We start from the raw sequence: 22,925 nt of genomic DNA, 5'->3' as shown, positions 1-22,925 counted from the left end.
ATACGTGCATTTATGTTTTAGTCATAAATGTGGGAGGTGCAGAGGAGAGTGACTGGAAAATGGGAATACATACAATAAAAGGGGAAGGGTTAAGGGAGGACTATGGGGGTTTAGGAAGGGTTAGGCAGGGATTCAGGGAGAGTCAAACAAAAGAGTAAGCCCATTGCTAGTCAAAAACTGCCCTTCTATAGTTACTACAGCAAAAAGGAGCTAAAACAGTCTTAAATGTAGTACAGCTCAGAGTTTGAGTTTAGCACCACAGATGGCCATCCACTAGTACTGCAGCACCCTCCCATGAAACAAGGGAAGAAGGGACTTAAGATAAAACCCCTTATGAAGCAATGTTGAAATACACTAAACTATTTCAAATATTTAAAAATATAAATTACATGAAAAATGTTTTTTTATAATATGTTATTACCCTTTTTAATGTATAATTAGTGTAATAATAATATTTATTAACAATACTTAAATTCTTTTTAATTAATTCCCTACATCACATGAATCTATTTGTTTATACATAACAAAATAAATTATTTTACTTTAGGTAGGAATTGACACTAAATTAAAATTACGTTATTAATGCGGTAACCCTTTTAGTATTGCTTTGCGTTTAAAATAAATATGTGGAATGAATTAACATTACCATTAAAGTTAACTTAAAATATTTTTTCTAATTTCTTGAAGGTTTAATAAACTTTGAAACTTTTCCTTCAGCTTTACGATACAGAAATCTGTGCACTGATTTCAGAGTTCCAAGTGTGCAGAACGTTAAATACAGTCATAACGTTACTAATAGTAGTGACTTTGTGGTTGTATTTGATGTTTTTGCTTACTCCACCCCCTGGTTTGGGGGGTTGGCAAATGTAAGTCTACAGTTTTGAGTAACTTTACACTGGTAAATGGTGCATAGCCAAAAGTAGTACATTTACTCAAAAGTGTAACAATACATTTATTTTTAGTAAATCTACATGTGTAAATGTACCTTTGTGAATAGACCCCATAATATTTAGCTTTGCTCTGGCACCATTAGTAGCCATAGTAGATGCCCTCAAAGCTTGGGGTGCCTGAACCAGTGGGCTCTGAGATACCAGCCCGTAAACCGACAATCACCTCTAAGGAGCATTCAGGGTGCGCTGGTACCCTGGCCTGCTTTACCCCCAAAAGGTAATGCCCAGTTTGACTCCACTAGCCTTTATTTATTCACACCAATAACATCATTGGCTGATATAGTTCCTTTTTATATCAACATTGAAGATTTTCATCATCTGAATCCGTAATTCACAATTATTCTGTTAAAAAGACTTGATCCCAAGTCTTGCCCAATGCATTTCAGGTCTTAGACCCTTCTTCACGGGAAATCAAGTAGCAAATCTGCAGACAAGCAATACTGTGGTCAGCTCAAATACAGTCCTCATCATGTTAAATGAAACAATATATGCGAATGAAATAATGTATGGTAAGAGCGAACATGTATCACCCACGAGGAAAATAAAGTGGTGTCTTGTACGTTATAACTACAACCAAGTGCAACATATCATCTTTCGTGGTGAACAATATTCATAATCATGCACAAAATCCAAGAAAAGCCGTTGCTACACCAATGTAAAACGAGACCGTACGATGTTTAGCTCAAAATGAAAAGCATGCTCGATTCAGGTCAGTAGCTCCATTAGAGAAAAGTAGCAAATGCTTATGATTAGTCACCAAATCATAGATGGATACAATTATTAGTGAAAGACATGCTAAAATGATCTTTAAGGCGGACCGCTACGGCCGCTTTCAATTGTAAATATGATGCAACACCATGCGCATCCCATTTAAACGTGTGCACAAGGTTTACTTACTTCAACTGAAGCATGCATTGGCTTCAAGCTGGACATAATATATCGCAACTCCGGTTTACAATTTTAAAAGTAATGAACTGCGACCTGACATGGATCCTCACAAACAACTAACACAATCTGAATTTTTGGGGGATTAAAAAATTGGAATCCATGCAGCCAATTGGGATGAATGACAGATAGGAATATTCATGTTCACTATGAGATGTTTATTCTTGTGGAGAATCTGATAGATTTCCATTATCACACATGTTTATACATTGGGACTTCAGCTGTTGTCACCAATATCTACTACTTTCATTATGTTAATTTTTCGTTGTTTAAACCTTGTGTTTATATTTTTTTCTTCTCATATATTTTTTCTTTTCATCTATCACTTCATGTGACACTGTACTACCCTTGACTAATTCACAGGGTTCCATTAAACAACATGTTCATCAATCTTGAGCTAATACACCTTTAAGAGATATCCACGGAGACATGCTAACACGGTATTTACATTGGACGCTCGACGTAAGTTTAAACACGGCGATAAGCTTAGATTCGCCATCAGCGGTACATGTCTCCACGAGACACACAATAGGTTCTTTGAAACCTCATCACTTTTCCTCCACCACTAACAGAAAGTAAATCACTGCAAGATACACGCCAAAGACATTGTGGTACTGTGAAGTTCTACCCATTGATGTGTATCATGGCAGAACTGCAATTTGAGACAGCGATTTGAGCTAGTTTGTTTTGATACACAATATTTTCACAAGGATTGTGCTGCTTGTTTTGCATTGTGTCTACTGAATTATAGCGCTTAGTGTTGTGGAGGCTATCTATGCAAAGAGATGATATTGACACATGTCCCCTGTCTTTAAGGAACTGTACTGGCTCCCATTCGAATCCACAATGAAGTAAAAACTGACCTACATTGTCCTTACATCAATACAACTACAGCAACCTGTTTATCCTTTATCATCACTAAATCTGTGCGGAGCTAATGGGCGCCTAAGTGTTATCTGCAAAATGAGCCTGGAAACTAAAATATTCTAAACTCATAAAGCTGCAAATCAGGTCTTCTCAGACGCAGATTTTTCTATATGGCATTCCCTCTAAGTTGATCCAAGACGTTCTGAGACCGTAATGATTTTGCAAAGAAAACTAAAAACACATCTGTTCAAACTATTTTAAACACATGTACTCCATCATCTTTCTTTCTCCCTGTTAAAGTTTCCACCTCTTCAATAATTTATGGTTTGTGACAGTATTTTCATGAAAACATGAAAAATCGTTAAAACACAATATTTTTCACATTGAAATGTAAATGTAAGGCATTAAAAGGCAGTTAAAAACATGTTAAAAGTACTTTACAATTACTTAAACTATTCCTGAATAGTTTTTACAGCAAACAAAAGCAGAATTGTCATATTAAAAAGAAGGCAGAGGAGTTTTTCAACTTCATCTCCTGGCCTTTCCAGAACCTCAAAACACATACAAACACCTATTTTGTTTCTGAAGAAGTTAGCAATCTTACTCGATTTTATCATCCTTGTTGGACTTGGCCCTCTCTGCAGTGTCACCCCCAAACCTTTTGACTCCCCCCCTTCTGTTTTATAAACCTGTTCTGTTGGCCTCTGGACTCTGTGCACTTGACCTCTGCTAACCAGAGCTAAAGTGCTTGTGTTCACCCCCTATAACATGGTACAATTGACTTACAACTGCTTGGTAAATTTAATTTACTTATAAGTCCCCAGTAAAGTAGTACAACATTATCCCCAGGGCCTGTAAATTAAATGCTACTAGTGGGCCTGCAGCACGTATTGTGCCACCCACTTAAGTATCATTTTAAACTATGTCTCAGACCTGCCTTTGGAGCCTGTGTGCAGTTTTAAACTGCCAATTCAACCTTTTTCCAGACCTAAACCTCACTTTTTAAGACATTTGTCATCCCTAAGCTAGGCCGTAAACAGCCCCTAGGGCAGGGTTTATTGTATTTAAAAGATAGGTCATGTGTTTTCAAGTTTTACATGCCTTAGTAGTAAAAAAACCTCTAAATGTGTTTTTCACAAATTTGAGCCCTACCTCTCCCATAGGATAACATTGAGTTACCTTAATACATTTAATATGTGCTAATGTTTGAATGGGAGCAGGTAGAAATATCATGTTTGGGCTCAAATGAATTGTAATTTTAAATCCTCTTTGTTAGACTGGTCAGCCTTAATGTGGTTTCAACCATTTGCCTTCCTCCTCCATCTTTTTGCTGATTTTTTTTTTTATGGAAGTAGTACTCTGTACACTTTCCCACTGTTAACCAGTGCTAAAGTGCATGTGCTCACTCCTTAAAACATGGTAACATTGGCTTATCCCCAATTGGCATATATAATGTACTTATAAGTCCATGGTAAAGTGGTGCGACATGTAACCAGGGCCTGTACATTAAATGCTACGAGTGGGCATTTATTGTGCTCCAACCTTAAGTAGCCCTTTAGCCATGCCTCGCAAAATAAACATTTTGCCAGGCCCAAACCTTCCTTTTTAATCCAGAAAAGACCCCCAAGGATAGGTCCTGGACCGCGCAAAGGGCAGATTGCAGTGTATGTAAAGTGTAGGGCATGTACTTTTTTGTTTTACATGTCCTGGTAGTGGAAAACTCCTAAACTCATTTTTTTCACTCCTGCAAAGCTTACATCTCCCATAGGCTAACATTGGAGTTACCTTATTCCATCTAATATGTGATAATTTCCAAAAGGGAGCAGGTGACCAGTTCATGTTTAATGTCTTTTGAATTTTAATGAAAAATCCTCTCTCCTGGTAAAGTCGGAATATAAATTACAATTTTGAAAATGCCACTTTTAAGAAAGTTGGCATTTTCCTGCCTTAGTCATTTAGTGCATGTAGCCTGTCTCTGTGTCACATGGCTGGGTGTAGCTGACAATTGGGCCTTTTAAACCTTTTAGATACCACACACAATAGAGAGCTTAGGTGTGCCTGAATGGGCCATCACTGGAAGGATGGGAGGACAAAGCTGAGCACAACCCTACTTACGCTTGAATAGGTTGTGTTCTGCCTCCACACAAAGGACTGCATATCCCCTGTAGTTAGTCTGGACAAGCAGGACAGGATACCTGGGAACTTGAAAGGGAAACCTCCAGAATCTTCTCCCACTTCAAAGGCAGAACTGGGTAGAAATATTGGACCTCATACATGAAGTCTTCAGTGCACTTTTGGACATGTGGATACACTGCCAGGAAGAAGAACTGCTGCGCTGCAAAAAGGACTGCAACTCTGCTGGACTGCTGCTGTGAAGGACTGCTGCTCTACTGTGCTCACCTACTGCATGATGTCCTATTGCCTGAGTGTGAAGCACTTGGCCTGCATTTGTTGAACCCAGGACCCCAGAGTGACTCCAAGCACTAGCTGCCTTTTAAAAAAGAAAATATGGGGGAGGAGCCTAGCGCGCAACCAAGATGGCCGCGTAGGCTTACGGCTCTCGAGGGCCTCCGCAACCTCCCACCTCTATCCTGACTAAATCCTGGTAAATTCGACGGGCTTTTGCTGATGCATCCGCGCTGAGGTGCCACCCGTTCTCCAAATTCAGATCGGACGCCGGGAACCCGAATGGTTGCCCTCCGAAATTTGCGGCCTGCTACTGCCTTGGTCCCGATCTCGAGTTGGTGAGGTGCCCGGGTACGAAGTGAACCACAGCGGCACGCTGGGCTTGACTTGCCACGTACCCTGCACTTTCACTTTCATTTTCAAGTGGGGTTTTTTTTTTTTAGATCGGCTGCGGGACCTTGGCGTTTCAGAGGTGCGCAGATGGCGGAGTGTCTGGCCTGATTTTCGGACGATACACGGGCTTCCTGTCTGCGACTGCTGTGTTCGATTGATTTAGCCACCTGATCCCTGTCCCTGGCGCTGGCGGGTGCCAACCTTGGTGGCCTCCGGACGACGGCGGCGAGACCCAAGTCTACCCGGAGAGGATCCTATACTCAGGCCAACAACATGGATCGTTATGCGCAGCCAAAGGGATCCCCCAGTGGCCTGCATAAATCGCCTGAGAGGTCTAAAGAGGTATCGGGCCCGTCGTCAGAACTGACACTGCAGGACGTTATGGGCGCCATTGAGGAGATGAAGGCTGCTGTGGGTCAGCGGTTTGATACCCTGGCTCATAAATTGGACGCAGTCCTGATCGATGTGAATTTGGTCAGGGCAGACCTGTCCAAAACCAACGAGCAGGTCGACTCTTTGGCTCAAGCGGCGTCGAGCCTAACTGTGGACGTGGCCGCCCTGCAGATGGAGGTCCGTAGGTTGCGGCTTGCCAGTGACCAGACGGATCGTCGACTTGAGGACTCCGAAAGCAGGGCTAGACGGAACAATGTTCGCATCATCGGAGTGCCGGAAAGATCGGAGGAATCTGCGGCTGATCTTTTTGTGGAAGATCTGGTGATGAATCATCTCGCGCCCAAGGGATTGAGCAAGTTCTTTGCGGTGGAGCGGGCCCACAGGATCCCAGGTGGTGCGCCCAAGGTGGGTGCTCCCCCGCGGCCTATAATTGCCCGTCTTTTTAACTTTCGGGATAGAGATGCTATCCTTCAGGCATCGAGGGTGGCCGGGCCGCTGAAGTTTGAGAACTCCAATGTTAGCTTTTATCCGGACTTCACGCAAGCGGTCCAGAAACAACCGCTGGGATTTTTGGGTGTCAAACGGCGCTTGAGGGACATGGAGCTGAAATATGCGATGTTATTCCCGGCGAGGTTGCGGGTTGAGTTCCAGGGTCGGTCCCACTTTTTTGACCGGCCGGAGTCAGTTGGAGACTGGTTGGACGCCCTGCCTCGGGGACAGGCTCGAGACAGTCGGACGGCGGAGAGCGGACGGGATGTGGTGGAGCAGGACTAGAACTTGGTTCCTGGCGATGGACTGGACTAGCGATGTTTTGTACCTTGGCTCAATTGCACTCTAATTTTGCACAACATGCCCTTCAAATGCTTTGGGGTTGCGGGAGCTTATTGGGGCCTTTTCCTCCTTCTGGGGTTCTTTTTGTGGTACATGTTAGGGCGACAGGCACACTGCAAGTTGGGGGGGCTGTATGGGCTCAAGCAGGGGTGCAGGGAGGGGGGAGTTGTGGTTCCGGGACTGTGGGGGAGGGGGGTTGTTGGGGATTGTTTTTTTGTTTTGCAAGGCAATGTGAAGTTTTCTGCTGACGTATCCGGATTGTGCTCTCCGGGATGTGGGTACCATGTGCGGGAGTGGGATGGGGGGTAGGGAATTGAGAATCCTTTCGTGGAATGTGAATGGACTGGGGGACAGGATCAAGCGCGGGGTGGTGTTGCAGTTCTTGAAGCGGATTTCACCTGACATTGTTTTCCTGCAGGAGACACATTTGATTGGGAACTCCTTCCAGGCCCTAAATAGGAGGGGCTATCGCCTTGCCGCTCACTTTGGTTTCACTTCTGGCTCTAGGGGAGTGGGCATTCTGGTTAGGGCCTCTCTCCCATTGGAAGTGGACGAGGTGCTTCACGATGATAGGGGGCGATATGTGGCACTGGTGGGGAGGTGGGAGGGCAGGACTATTTCGCTCGTGGCTGTGTACATGCCTCCGGGCTTACAAACGGCCACATTTGCTGATTTGGGGCGTTTGGTCCTGGGACTCCCTGGGGGGGTTCTGGTGTTGGGTGGTGACTTTAATGCAGTTGTCTCCGGGTTGGAGGACCGTCACCCCCCCAGGGATCTCCCTAGGGCTCAGGACTGGTTGGGTTTTTTTTTGGACACTTTGGGACTTGTAGATTGCTGGAGATTGACGCACCCGGGACAGGCGCAGTATACCTTTCACTCGGGGGCCCATGGGAGTCTCTCGAGACTTGATTACATGCTTATGCCGGCGATCCAAGCTGGGATGATTGGGGAGGTGCGTCATTTAGCCCGGGGTATCTCTGACCATTCCCCTATATGGTTGCAACTGAGGGTTGTCCCTGGGGCAGAGGGGAGAGTGGCACCCATTAGCCCCTGGTATCTTCGTAACCCCAAGATCCGCGCGGAGCTGGTCAAGTCCACTGATCACTACTTCACTGATAATGTGGGGTCGGTGTCGTCGGCTGTCTCCCTATGGGAGGCTTATAAAGTGGTGATCCGGGGGCAGGCCTTGTCCCTTATCTCCCATGCTAAGAGGTGCGGGAGGGCAGAGGTGGTCCACCTGGAAGCTGAGATAGCTGAAATGGAGGAGGACTTGGAGCGTGGAGTTACTAATGAGAAATTGCATGTTCTCAGCCTCAAACAATCAGATTATAGAGCGCTAGTCACGGAAGCTGCTAAAGAGATGGGTAGAGAACAGCAAGGGCGACTGTATGATGTGGGGGATAAGGCCGGAAAGCTGATTGCTTGGTTGGATAAGAAGGAGAGAGCGAGCAGGGTGGTGCCCATTGTGGAGAGGACGGATGGAGTGAGTGTGACTGACCCGGTTGAGATCGTTGACTGCTTCGCGGCTCATTTCCGCGGAGTATATTCTCCGGTCTCTGGGCGTTCGGAGGAGGACTCTCGTCTGTTGCTTAGAGACATTGCATTGCCAACCCTATCGGAGGCTGATGCAGTATTGATGGAGGCGAAGTTGTCGTCAGATGAGATCGCTCTGGCCACTCGCTCGATCGCATCGGGTAAAGCCATGGGTCCTAACGGTCTTCCCATTGAACTCTACAAGTTGCGTCCCGATAAGATAGCGCCGTATCTTCGGGACATGTTTCTTGCGGCACGTGCGGTGGGCTTCCTACCCCCTGACCAACGCCTCGCCACCATAGTTGTGATACACAAAGAGGGGAAGCTGCAAGATCGCTGCGCCTCCTACAGGCCCATTTCGCTGCTGAATGCAGAATCCAAAATTCTGGCTAAGGTGTTGGCTAACTGACTGGTTCGGGTCGTGGGCGACTTGATTCATCAGGATCAGTCTGGTTTTATACCCCATCGGAATACCGCTCTAAATTTGAGGCGGTTGCACGGCGTGCTTGCTAGAGCGGAATTCATACGTGAGCCGGCCATCTTGGCATCCTTAGATGCTACTATGGCGTTCGACACTTTGGAGTGGCCATATATTTGGGCCGTGTTGGCGAAATTTGGGTTCGGCCCTGAGTTTATTGGTTGGGTAAAATTACTATATGCTGACCCACTGGCTCAGGTGGTGGTGAATGGTAGGGTGTCGGCTCCCTTCGCACTGGGGAGAGGTACGCGGCAGGGATGTCCGTTATCACCCCTTCTCTTTGCACTTTCTTTAGAGCCTCTCGCCGCCTGGTTGCGTTGGGAGCCGTCGTTGCGTGGCATTAGATGGACGCCGGAGTTTGAAGACCGTGTCTCCCTTTACGCGGATGACATCCTTCTGTATCTCACCTCCCCCCGACAGTCGCTAATTGTATTGGTGGATGTACTGAATTCCTTTGGTCGCAACTCCGGCCTGGTCATCAACTGGGCCAAGTCGTGCGTCTACGTCCTCTCAGGGGATGCCCCCCTCCTGCCACGGGATTGCCCTATTCAGATTGCTACCCGGGGGTTCAAATATTTGGGAATCTTCATCTCACTGGATCCCGCGGTCCGCTATTAGCGAAATCTTCTCCCTCCCCTCCAGCGATTGAAGGCCGACGTCGCGAGGTGGCGACGACTTCCGCTTTCACCGCTCGGACGGGCGGCATTGTTTAAAATGATGTCGCTACCTTGCTTTTTGTACGCTTTGCAGAATACTCTAGATGTCGTGCCAGCCCGCTATTTCCGGGAGGTGGAGGGTCTTCAGCGCCAACTGTTCTGGGACGGGCGGCCGCGGATTGCTCTCGCCAAGTTGACGCTCCCTTGGTACGATGGGGGGGGTCGCCCTCCCCGATATTAAACGATACTATTGGGCGTCTCAGTTGGCGGCGGTGAACCACGGAATATACGGTCCTGCCCTAAACCCGGCCTTCGAGATGGATACATTTCTGATCCCGGGTGGGGACTATAATCGGGCATTGTACTCGGTAACCCCGGACACGCGGTTGACGGGACCCACGCAGGTGGCGGTACATGTGTGGCACGCGGCGAATGCTGCGATGGGGTGGAAGGATCGCTTGACTCGGGCGACGCCGTTGTATGCCTCTGGGCGGTTGGGCTGTTTGTGGAGATCGAAAGGCTTTGAGAAATGGGATATGATTGGTATATGTAAGGTGGGTGATCTTTGGGTGAAGGGAGCTTTCAAAACGTTTGAAATGCTTAAAATGGAATACAAATTAAACGATAGAGAGTACTTCCGGTATGCTCAAGTCCACCATGCGCTGTGTTCGGTCTTTCCGGACGCTGCTGCTATCCCCGAGTATTCCCCACTGGAGGATCGAGTGCTGGATGGCTACGTGCCCGACAGCACTATTTCTCTGATTTATAAGAAAATCATTAATGATCGCGCGGACTTGCTTCTCCGTCTGCGGGAGGCATGGACAGGCGATGGCTTGGAATTGGACGATGAGGACTGGGTATCGGCGGTGGCCTCCCCGAAAGAGGTGGCGATCCCGGCCCGCTTCCGGTTTGTACAGCTGAAGATCCTTCATAGAGTGTATATCACGGGGCCCGGTTTGCTGCGTATGGGTTATTCGATGGATGGACTGTGTAAACGTGGATGTGGCCTGCCAGGCACCTTTCTTCATATCTTGTGGGAATGTTCGGAGGTTGTGCGATTTTGGAACGGTATCCACACTGTAATGGAGGAGGTCACGCAAGTTGCCCTGTTGCCAGAGGCTAGGAGGTGTTTGTTGAATGTCTGGGAACCGAATGATTGTAATGCGGCACAGACACAGTGGGTGACCTTGGGGTGCATGGTGGCTAAGCGTAACATTGCACAGTTGTGGGGCTCCCCGAGGCCGCCCACGATCGAGGTATGGAAGGAGAATATGGATTGGTGTATGTTTAGGGAAAAGACGGTGTATGTGGCGAGAGGCAAGCCAGGGAAATGGACTAGGGTATGGGGTCCTTGGAATTTTTATCGTGGAAGTATCTGCACCCCGCTGCTGCCAGTAGAGGTCGATATCGCTTTGACCCCCTAGCCGCGCATTCTGCGGGAGGGTATGAGGTGTGTTCCATGCTCTGTTTTCCCGTTGCCCCCCTCTGCCGCTTCCGGACAGGAACTGCTTTGGACACTGTATGTTGTTCCCTATCCTTGGAAGAGCACGCTGCTATTTCGGACTCTCATTGCCTTGAGTGTGTTTTATATGTAATAGAAAACGAAACTGTTGTTTCCGATTGCTCCTGGCCTATGGCCACGGCCTGTTATATGTGCTCACGAACTGCCGGGCGCTTTGCCTCGGGCTCATTTGAATGTGTGGCGTTGCACTGCGGGCCTTCGGGCTCTATAGCGGCCGGCCCTGGTGGTTGTAGGCCCTTGTCTGTATTTTACTGTGTGCTAACGGTTTCTAATTAAAAAAAAGAAAAAAAAAAAGAAAATATGTGCTTATTGGCATTTCGATATACATTATATACATTTATCAACACATACTATTGTATAAACATTAATCATATAGGCTCTCTTACATTGGGAATATTACAGAGTTTTTTATGATTACTAAGCACTTTGGGTCCCAAGCGTGTCTTCAGAAAGGGGCATAGTAGGTGTGGTACCCATCTTTTAATACTACTCATTCTGGCCATTACTTGGTCTATCTTTAAAATAACTGTTCCCATGCCGACTTGCCTCCTAGGATTTCATGTTTTCCTTACAGCTCGGGACAGGACGGGTTCCCCAGCGGTCTTCAGCGCCAGGATACTCCATGGAGTCACAGTGCGCTTTACAAGTACACCCACATTTACATTTACATAGCTATTTCTGGGTGCATGGTGTCTCTGCCATCTCAGGATCATATATACAAGGGTCTTGTCAAACAAAAGATTAAGAACAGAACTTTTAACTGTCTGGCGGGGCCCAGCGCGTCTCTATTTGCAGATAGAATGGCATTGTCTCGTCTCTCGACTTTAGGCTGAGGGGGGTTCACTTTCTCCATACATGCTACTTGGAGGGCTTGGATTTTCCCAGACATGCAATGTGTCCCTCCACTGTTCTGCTATTGGGCGTTGACGCAGCCCCCTCAATTCTTCCCTGCGCAGTGCTCTCTCCTCTGCTCCAGCTCAGGTAGTCACCTCCCTCTTCCAGACATTCACCTGCCGCCCCACGGATGCTTTCCACATGATTTCTATACGCCTCCTGGCTAGCGCAAGTGCCAAATCTATAAGCCTGTTTCCTACTTTACGCTTCGGTGGTCTAGGGAAGAGTCCTAATAAACAAACGTCTGCTGTATAGTTAAGTGCACGCCCTCACGTGTTATTGAGTTTAGAGAGTACTTCATGCCAAAATATTTGCGTGACCCCGCATTCCCAGGTCATGTGTATAAAGTCGGCATCCTCCCGGCTGCATCTCGGTCATCGCCTCGGCTCCCTACCCCCGAAGGTGACAAAGATCCCATGCGGTGTCAAATAAGTCATGTGTACGTAATTAAATTGAACATATTTCAGTTGTGTGTTCCGTGATAGTTTCTTAGGAGATTCCAGGACTCGGCTCCATTCTGCGTCAGTTAGATCCCTTCCCAGGTTTCTTTCCCATTTCCCCTGCAATCGCAGCAGGGGAGGCCAGTGAGGCCTCGCCTAAAGACGCATAAAACCATTTGATTTGTTGTCTCGCTGTGCCCAGGGTAATCAGTGAGTGTAACACCCTGTGCGTCTCTGGCTCTTCACTATTCCAGCCCCTTAACTTCTCAAACGCTCGCTGCAGTGAATCATATACGAGGAACTGGCCCGAGGGTAAGTCGCAGCTCTCCATCAGTTCCGCAAAGGGGAGCACATTTTCTCATGGTAATAGTCCCCCATATTCTCGAGACCCACCGCCACCCAAGGCACCATCTGCTCCGCAGTTATGATCTGTTGTGGTTCGCTGTGCGGCAATACCACCAGGGGCAACTCCGGTGAATATTTTGGGGTATAAGGGATTCTCTTAATGCAACGCCTCCAGCACTGCAGCGCTATGGTCTGCAGTATCGAGGTGTAGGGAACTTTTGTTGCATGTACCAGAAGCTTTGCCAACAGCAGACTGGGGCTCTGGCAAGGTTCCATTAAAAAGGTCCCTTCAGCGTTCACTATTTCCAGCCATTGGGCCAGCCATTGCAGCTGAGCAGCAAGCTGGTAGAGCTCAAAGTCATGTACTCCCAAACCTCCCGCATCAATAGGACGTCTCAATACCTGGAGCGACACTCTGCACCTACCATCCCCCCAGATTAAGTCTCTTACTAGGGAATCTAGATTGTGAAACCAGCTGATAGACGTTAACACTGGCATGTTGGCAAAATATTATAACAAGTGAGGGAGCATAACCATTTTTGCCAGGGAAATTCTAGCTATTATGGGGAGGAGTAGCATACAAAACACTAGGTATAAGCAACCGCAGCGCTTTGTCAAAATTTCCCTCTGTTAAATCTTCTAGCGAGTGGAAGATTTGGACAGCAGGATATTTAAAGGTGTCTGATGCCCAGTTAAGATCCACGGGTACATCCGGGGGTTGCGCTAATGGTCCGGCCACCGGGAACAAGTACGTTTTATTCTTATTGCCCCGTAAGCCTGACAGTTCCCCATATGCCTCCAAGTGCTGTAGGGCTGTCTCTGCACCTTTACACAAAGGTAGACTAATAAATCGTCTGCATAAAGAGAAATGATATACATCCTTTCCCTTATTGTCAACCCCATGCCTTCTCTCTGTTGCGGAAATAATTCAGCCAGAGGTTCTATCACCAAGGCAAATAGAAATGGCCACAAGGGGCAACCCAGCCGGGTACCTCGTGCTACGTGATATTGTGGGAAGATGGTTTTACCGGTCTTGACCCAGGCTGTAGGACGAGTATACAGCAGTTGCACCCATGCCACCCATCTGTCACCCATACCCAAGCGCCTCATAACCGCCAGCAGGCAGTCTCATCCCACAGTGTCGAAGGCCTTCTCTAGGTCAATCGATAACACGGCAGCCTGCCGGAGGGTCTGCGCCTCTGGATGGTACAGCACCGAGTACAGCCGACGAAGGTTATACGAGGTATTGCAGGAGGGGATAAACCCATTTTGGTCAACATGGATTAGTTCCTGCATATGCGGGAGCAACCTGAGCACCAATACTTTACTAAGTATTTTAAAATCAGTATTAAGCAAAGAGAGGGGCCTATAGTCTTTTACCTCTGCATCCGGGGATGCAGTCATGGGGAGTGGGATCACCAGTGCATCTTGTGTGGTGTCCGGCAGATAACCCAACTGAAGTGACTCCTCATATAAGGTCACCAGTCTCGGAGCTAATTCAGACCCGTATTTCTTGTAAATTTACCCCGGCAGGCCATCTGGGCCAGACGTTTTCCCATTAGCCATAGCGGCGATGGCTCCCGGTACTTCCTCCAGGGTCACCAGTCCACCCAATTCCTCACTTACTTCCGCATCTAATGTGCAGAGGTCTAACGAGTCCGAGAACGCACCAACAGATTCACCAGACATCACAGGGGGGCAGTATAAAGGGCCCTAAAGTAATTACTGAACAGGGCATTGATTTCTCCTGGATCGTGCAGAGTTAGACCATCAGCTGTCCGTATGCGCATGATCGGGGACCCATGCATTTCCGGCTGAATCAACCAGGACAGGAGACGACCAGCCCATCTCTCCTCCCCTGTACTCTATCCATATATACCTTATATACGTAAAGGCACTAGAGCTAAGGTGCTAGTTTTTACCTTAAAGTTTAAAAATTCACAACTCCAGTATTACTGATTGGATTTTTGTCATTTTTGGGTCAAACAATTTATTAAAATGTACTCTCTTTTTTCTAAAGTTGTAGTCAGATTTTTCAGTTGCTGTGTTTTCGCTTTATTGCTCTTGGTGTGCTGCACAACTACTTTACACATTGCCTGTAAGTTAAGCCTAACTGCTTTTGTGCCAAGCTACCAGAGGGTTAACTTATGTGGTTCACTCTGAGAGGGATTGTGACTGTTGTTTGAGCAGGATTAACACCCCAATCAACCAACAACCCAATTTATCACAAGTTTAGAGTGAGATACTATGTTGAAAGCTGTTTGTGGTCCAATAAGATAAGTGCCACTGAGCCACCTTTGTCTAGCAGTTGATGAATGTCTTTGGTCATGAAGAGTAGGGCAGTTTTAAAGATCTAAAGAGACAGGTTAAAAGGAGGGTGAGATAATGTTAGACTCGACATTGAGGAAGAGTTGTTGATTGACAATGGATTTGGGCACTTTAGCTGCATAAGGGAGAAGAGAAATGGGTCTATAGTTGGTTGACAGATTAGGGCTGTAGAAATTTTCTGTAGAAAGGGATGACTAGAGTTTTTTTCAAACCTTAGGGACTCGGCCCGTTGCCAGTGATGGGTTGCACATGGATCTTAGGGCAGGGCAAAAGTAGGTGAAAAGGTTTTAATAAGTCTGGGCAGACAGGGATCTAACATTGAACCAGAAGTAAAGGATCTAATTTTGGATAGATTCATAAAGTGAAAGAGGGAGTATGTAGGAGGGAATGCCTAGTAAGGAACATTAGGTTGGCGGTAAAGAGGGTCAGAGATAGTGAGAGTTTCAGGATGGTTTCTATCTTAAATTGAAAGAAGTCAGAGAGACTAGTTCACAATTGTAGCGAGGGTATAGGAGTGGACTTAGTAGCGCAAAGTGAGCAAGTCTCTTAACAAAGGAAAAGCCTCTTTGGTAGGATTGTTGTAATTCTCAAGGCGGGAATGATTGGAAGGAGTTCGAGTCTTGTATTTGTGGTCTTCATATCTGCAGAGTTCCCTTTCATGGGGGAATATCATGCCCTCTGCGGATGTTCAATATGTCTGCAGCATCTTTTGGCAGTGGTTACCTCATTGGTATACAAAGACGTCATGGGGGTTGCCTGCAGGATTTTCAGGGTTTCTTGGGTATGGTGGTGGTGTAGTAATCCAAATGTTAAAGAGCTTAGTCATGCCAAGAAGGTGGACAACTGTTCAAGATTTGTTTTGGGCTAGGGTTGTTTCGGAACTATAGTCATGGAACGTGAAGCCTTTGTCTGCGGTGATGTTTATAAAGGATGGCAGAATGATTGGACCAAGATAGATCAATAAAAGAGGAAAGATGGATCATCAGCAAACTGGCCCTTGGCACCTTCAATAAATATATACATGTATGTACATATTTATGTGTGTGTGCATATGTCTTTATATGGCTCAAATCAACCTAGGAGCAACAAAACACCGTAGAAGGTACACCCAAGAGAGCAAGTGGGGAATCGCTTAAAATGTGCAGATGGGTGCGGAGCGGGGTTCTACGGTGCTGAGATGCAGAATTCTTTACAGAGGGGATGCTTCAGTTCCCTCCTGATCTAGAGTGGGGCTCTAGTGGAACTGATGAGGAGTGTTGTTCCTGACCTTGGGAGTATAGATGGAGTAACCCTGTTTTTTCTTTTTTTCTTGTAAACTCTAAAGAAAAGACGCACATTCTGCAGGACGAGTTTTTTTGGAGTTGCAGGACTTGAATGACTGAAGAAGGCAAGGCGCCTGTTGATACAGGTAATTTCTCTAAACTGCAACTACCATTAGAATTGGGAACAATACCGAGAAAATTGGGTTATTTTTGTGAATGAGAGAAAGTTTTAAATATCCGTAGTACAATGACGTAGTTGCAGGTATGAAATGAAATGAAAAATTATATTTATATAGCGCGTAACTACCCGGAGGCCTCGCAGCGCTTCGACTGATTACTCTGGCGGGCTGCAGGGTGAATTAACACGCTTTTGTGAACAGATGAGTTTTCAAGGCTTTCCTGAAAGCCAGCCGATTCTCATTCTCTCTAAGGACCAAGGGAAGAGAATTCCACAGTCTGGCGGCGGTATGGGAAAAGGAACGGCCGCCCCTACGGGCTTTGGTGATTTTTGTTGTGGATACTAAATGTAGTGAACCGGAGCGAAGGGCTCTAGACGGGGCGTAGGGCACGACTAAGAGGAACAGGATGGCAGGGCCAGTACGATGGAAAGATTTGTGCACAATGCACATAGCTTTAAACTGTGTTCTAGCAGCCACTGGGAGCCAGTGCAGTTCCTTTAGAGCATTCTTGGCTGACTGCCAACGGGGAATGTTGAACAGTAATCGGGCGGCACAGTTTTGCGTAACTTGGAGCCTATTGATCACTGCTGCCGGGGCACCTAGATATAGAGCATTTCCATAATCCAGTATCAGGGCCTGAACCATGATTCTCCTCGCCTGGAAAGGAAGCAGAGGAAGGATTTTACGAAGCATTTTCATTAGCCCAACACACGTGGAGGCAGTTTTGGTGGCCTGGACCGAGAAGTCCAGCGCTTTGTCGAGCCAGATTCCAAGGCTCTTTATCTGAGGTTTAGGGGGGGAAGAGCGCCAAGACATGTGGGCCAAATAGAGGCCAGAGTGGTCGGTGGAGAGTTGCCCAATAACATAATCTCCGTCTTCTCCCCGTTTAGCTTAAGACAGGAGAATTGCATCAACTTAGCAACGGCCTCTAGACACGAGCCCAAGGTGTTGGACGACCCTTCAGTGTGGTCCAGCGAGACCACCAGTTGGGTGTCGTCCGCATAGGTGCCAATACGCACACCGAAGGGCTGGACTATCTCAGCTAGAGGTCGCATATATACGTTAAAAAGTGTGGGGCTCATGGACGAGCCCTGAGGGACACCACAGCTAAGTGGTTGCTTAGAGGAAACTACCTCGCCCTCAAACACCTGGAAAAATCGCTCATCCAGGAAGGAAGTCAGCCATTCCAGGGCCGCGCCCGACACGCCCATGCCCTTCAGACGGTGTAATAGTGTGGCATGGTTAACAGTGTCGAACGCGGCACTGAGGTCGAGTAATATAATGGCTGCTTTTCCTCCCCGGTCCAGCACGGCTCTAGTTTCTTCCGTGACTGCTATGAGGGCAGTTTCAGTTCCGTGTTGAGGGCGGAACCCCGTCTGAGAGGCACAAAGCAGGTTGTTTGATTCTAAATAATCTACTAGGATGTTATTGATGTGCCTCTCCAGCAGTTCATCCAGGGGAGTAGGGAGATAGGGCGAAAATTGGCCAAGTTGTTCTGATCTAGGGTGGGCTTTTTCAAGAGGGCCCTAACCATTGCACACTTCCAAGGAGCTGGGACTGAGTTGGAGGTGATAGAGGCGTTGAGGACATTCAAAATGACTGGGCAGATGGCATCAATGACCTTGATGAGAGTCTGCGGAGGTGCTGAGTCGTTGGGGGAACCCGAGGTGACTTTAGGGATCATTCTGTCTAATGTGATAGAGTCTAGGAGGGGGAACTTGACCAACGAGCTGGGGGCCGAGAGGTCGGACTCAGTTGTGATGGTAGGTTCCGTGTCACCACTACCAGTGGAGAATGAGGAGTAAATGGCCTGAATCTTCTGGGAAAAGAAGGTGGCTAAATTATTACAACGAGTTTGCGCGCCGTCGGGTGGCAAACGCTCGGGGGGGGGGGAGATCAGAGATTTGGCTATTTTAAAGATTTCTTTGGGGGAATTTGCAGCTAAGTATCAGGCATTTGTTACACTTTTCTTGACTGGGAGTAACAAAATGTCAATTTTTTTTACTCAATGTGTTTCAGTTCCTAATGGTTCTTGCACTCAAGTGCATTCTTGTCAAAGGGTCCTCTTGACTGTGGCAGGGCTTCCTAACTAACTATTCAACACCAGATTAACAAGCATTTGCAATGCAATAAGTCTCGCATTTACGAAAGTTTAAGCTATTGGCATTGTAAATTATAATGCCTTTTATTTACATTTTAAAAACAAAAACATAAATAAAAGTCATTGTCATTTACAATGCCAATAGCTAAAACTCACGTAAATGCGAGACCTATTGCATTGCAAGTGCTTGTTTAGAAATTAGAGTGATGCTGATGCTAAGTTTGCGCTGGTACCGGTGGGAGACGAGGGAGAGTGGGCATCTCAGGGGACAGGAGAATGTGCTGAGAACGGATTCGGTGCATTTCAGCGAGTGTCTAATCCTGATAAAATACTTTGGGGGCTATGCACTTGTTGTGGACAGGTGAAGTTAAGCTTCAAGGCATGAATTTAAGTGTTTGCATGTTTTAACTAATTATACGTTTTTCTGTGGTTGATAACATGGTTGCCATTTAGTTATGTAATAGCAGTAAACAATTTCAGTTCCAAAAAGAAATTGCTGTATTATTGGGTGCAGTTTGTGCAAAACACGTGATTATATAACAGTTGTTAAACATGTGGCCGATTTTACAATTACTTTGACAATGCACATTTGAGCGTGTCTGTGCTGACATAAGTAAGCACAGCTTTGCCAATGCTTGTTCCTGTTTTTGCACTTCTTCGTCTCCAGTCGATGGTGTCCTGGCTGCAGGTGTGCTTGTCAGCCAGATAGGCAGAAGTGCTGGTCATGATGGCTTTTTTTTTAGACGATGCTGCTGTTTTCGAAGATGGTACAGAAGGACAAAAAGAGCCAGTGGAGTTTCATCGGAATGGGGGTGATGTGGTCATATTTCTACTGGCTTTTAAAGAGGCAGGCTGCAGTGAATAAGATGTCCTTTGGTGAGGTCTGTGTGGGCTATGTGATGTGATGTGAGCAGGGTGTTACCACCATCCAGATGTGAGCATATAAGGAGGATATTCAATAGTTTTGGCGATGTGTTCCTTGAGGTTGGTGTCAAGGGTAAATCCTAGTGATTTGGCGCTGGGTGACAGTTTGTGTTCAAAGTCTCCAGATTCTTGTTGTTATGCCAGGTGTGGACCAGTTGTTTCTATTTCTGGTGGGGTTGAGATTCAGGTGGGCGCTGGACATCCTGCTGAGGTGCGTGCATGTTTGAGGCGCGGTTGGATCTGGGGGGCGACCAAAACCAGCCAGGGGTATCCTGTTAACTCTGCCCTTGAACACTTGGCATAGATGTCCGCTGCCACACTGACCTCTGCAGGGTTCATCTGACAGTTTGATTCTCACTGAATCAGCGAGGCCTGTAAGTCCCATATAGACCTGCCTGGGGTTTGAAATGTGGACACCAGCCCTCTATTCCAGCTCACCTTCTGCCCCTGAAATGCCCTTCCTTTGTCCTTTGTCCATTGAAGTACCGGTCCAGATTTTGCATTCCTTCCACAGTGACAGTCGGTGGTCCTTTCAGAGGACTTCTAGGCCCCCTGGAAGACCTCTTTTCCGGGATGAAATGTGTTACCCTGGGCTTAAAAATGCCTGTAAAGCACAGGTATCAGCTAGGAGGTAGAAAGGGCCTCTCCGCTCGAAATAAAACAGGAATAAAAAGGATGTGTGGCCTCTCGGCTACATGCAGAGACGGAATAGAAATGATGGATTGACCTCAGTTAACAACAGAAAATGGATTGGAAGTGGTGCAGGGCTTCTCAGCTGGAGGAAAATGATTTGTTAGCGATGTTGAGCCTCTTAGCTGAGAGTGAAATTACAATGTAGTTATACATGGCTTGTCAGTGAGGTACAGCTGGAGTCGAAGTATTTAGGGGCCTCTGGGCTGACCTTAGAGCTCAAATGGGAAGTAAAGCAGGGCCTCTCAGCTGGGGATAAACCTGGAATGGAAGTGTGCACGGCCTCTCAGCTGATCTGGAAGCAATGCAGAGCCTTTCCGCAAGAGGGCGACCTGGAAAGGGAAGTGGTTCAGGGCCTCTCAGCATTAAGCAGTACTGCATTTGGGTGTGTTGTAAGGCCTCTCAGCTGGAATAGCGCTGTAATGAGAATGGATGCATGGCCTCTCGAGTGGAGTAGCACTACATTTTGGAGTGGTGCAGGGCCTCTCAGCTGGAGCCCTGCTGCAATTAGGAGTGATGCACGGCCTCTCGAGCGGAGTAGCACTGCATTTGGGTGTGGTGCAAGTCCTCTCAGCTGGAGTAGCGTTCCGATGGGAAAGTGATGCATGGCCTCTCGAGTGGCGCAGTACTGCATTTGGGTGCGTTGTAAGGCCTCTCAGCTGGAGTAGCACTGTAATGAGAATGGATGCATGGCCTCTCGAGTGGAGTAGCACTGCATTTTGGAGTGGTGCAGGGCCTCTCAGCTGGAGCCCTGCTGCAATGAGGATTGATGCACGGCCTCTTGAGTGGAGTAGCACTGCATTTGGGTGTGGTGCAAGTCCTCTCAGCTGGAGTAGCGTTCCGATGGGAAAGTGATGCACGGCCTCTCAGAGTGGAGTAGCGCTACATTTGGGAGCCATGCAAGGCCTCTCACCTGGAGTTGCGTTCGGACGGAAATTGATGCAGGGCCTCTCAGCTGGATTGCCTAATAGGATGCCGTGCCCGAAGGCCTGCCTGTACCCGTGAGTGGCGCTAGGCATGTGAAGGTGCTTCACTGAGACGGACACACTAATCAGATCAGGTGACCTCCAGGATCGCCATCCGCGCCAGAAACAAATCAAATAAAGAACAAGCATCGCGGCACTGACTCTTTATTTTTAATGTTAAAAGTAAAGCGCGGGTGCCGCGATTATACCAAAAGCTAAGAAATAGATGTTTTTTTCTATTTCTTTACTTTTGGTATAATCGCGGCACCCGCGCTTTACTTATAACATCAAAAGTAGGAAAAAAATCTATTTCTTTACTTTTGCTATAATCGCAGCACCCGTGCTTTACTTTTAATGTTACGCGATCGCTATTGTCAACAACTAGTGGTGCGCGCGCACCCCAGAGGGGGGGGGAGCACGGCAGCGACAGCAAGGCAAACGTGCGCTGCTGCGCGTGCTAGCCACTGTAGGGAATGGGCATAGCAAAGGCGGGACATACGCCCGCCTTTGCCCAATCGCGTGCCTTTTTTTGTAAAAAAAAAACACGCGAAAGCCAATGCCTGACGGTGAAAGCTGATCACACGCACGAGCGTGTGGTCAGCTTTCAAAACCCCATACAAAAGGGCTCTCGCTGCGCGAGCAGTGTTACGCACTGCAACGCAGGCGCGAGCCCTAAAAATGTTGGCTCCACCAGAGCTGTGGCTGTAAACATTTGTGGATATATGGGTTGGAAATTGGTTGTTTTTTCCCTTTGATCACCCACTACGCACGCATTTTCCCAAGCCTTCCTCTGGTGTAATTTCGTCGTCAGATTAATATGTGTTTTAATTGACCTTTCCCCTCAGATTGAAAATCCTAACATAAGAAGTTTCCCACATATCTGGTAACCTTTATTTTATGATATTTGTTGTGGGAACTGTTTGCTTTTTCTTATCTATCACTTTTCCATCTGACTCCTTAAATCAGCCACGAAGTAGATTGTAAAATGCCACTTTTCTGTTTTTTAGTGTGTGGAGAGTTTGGGATTGCACTTGGGAAAAATATTCACCGGGCTGATTCTGAACATGATTCTTTATACTCAATAACAACGGGAAAAGATGATGCACCATAGAAGCGAATCCATCCATCCAGAGATGTTCTATAAAGAAAAACTCCCATGAAACACTTGGAAAATGTTATACTGTTTCAGGGAAATTAAAGTTGCATTTCTGCTGAACTGTAAAATATCAACGTGATAGAGTTCATAAAAGCAGTTAAACTATGTACACCGCAGTGTCCTTGTATCGTTTTGTCAAACTAATGTTAAAACAAACATTGGCAAAGCTAATAGGTCTGGTTTAATATACTAACGCATGCACTGGCAAGCAGAAATGGACACGGATTATATGTACTATGTCTCTGTGCGACCCGCCTATTTCTGTGCTTGTTTTGTCAGCATGAGAACAGCAACCAAGGAAATGTGTTGCAGGGGATAAAAGGTCTGCACAGTCAGCCATCTGGTCAGATTTTGCTGTTTATATATTTTGCTGCATGGTAAAACAGAGAAGCAACGCTCTCCTAATGCAAGACCACACCCTCTTCATATTCAGAAGTGTCCCGAGAGAACAGAGGAGATCTTACCTGTTAAGTTTTTCACAGAAAGGCAAAGGCCAACAACTGTATTGTTTTTAACTTTGTAAGAAATACAGAAGACATCATTCACTTTCGTACTTGAAAACTGATTTATGCGAGTTATTGTTCTGTTTTTTTCACATTTCAACTAATCTGAATGAAGTGGGTGGCTCAATGAGTGCTGCAGGCCCACTAGTAGCATTTAATTTTCA

The 22,925-nt window shown here is 46.8% G+C and overlaps 1 long non-coding RNA gene across 1 annotated transcript in view; it reads left to right on the top strand.

Moving 5' to 3' along the window:
* The window catches only part of LOC146805935 (uncharacterized), a 77,858-nt gene extending 55,594 nt beyond the window's left edge, over positions 1–22,264 (top strand). Inside the window, exons 4-5 of the long non-coding RNA XR_014967528.1 lie at positions 16,306–16,389; positions 22,110–22,264. This is a non-coding gene — a long non-coding RNA (uncharacterized LOC146805935). The remainder of the gene's footprint in view (positions 1–16,305; positions 16,390–22,109) is intronic.
* The last annotated feature ends 661 nt before the right edge of the window (positions 22,265–22,925 follow it).

The sequence above is a fragment of the Triturus cristatus genome, chromosome 8, assembly GCF_964204655.1.
Source record: "Triturus cristatus chromosome 8, aTriCri1.1, whole genome shotgun sequence".
NCBI classification, from domain to species: Eukaryota; Metazoa; Chordata; class Amphibia; order Caudata; family Salamandridae; genus Triturus; species Triturus cristatus.
The sequence above is the reverse complement of the archived record's forward strand: the minus strand, read 5'-3'. Positions and strand labels throughout refer to the sequence as shown.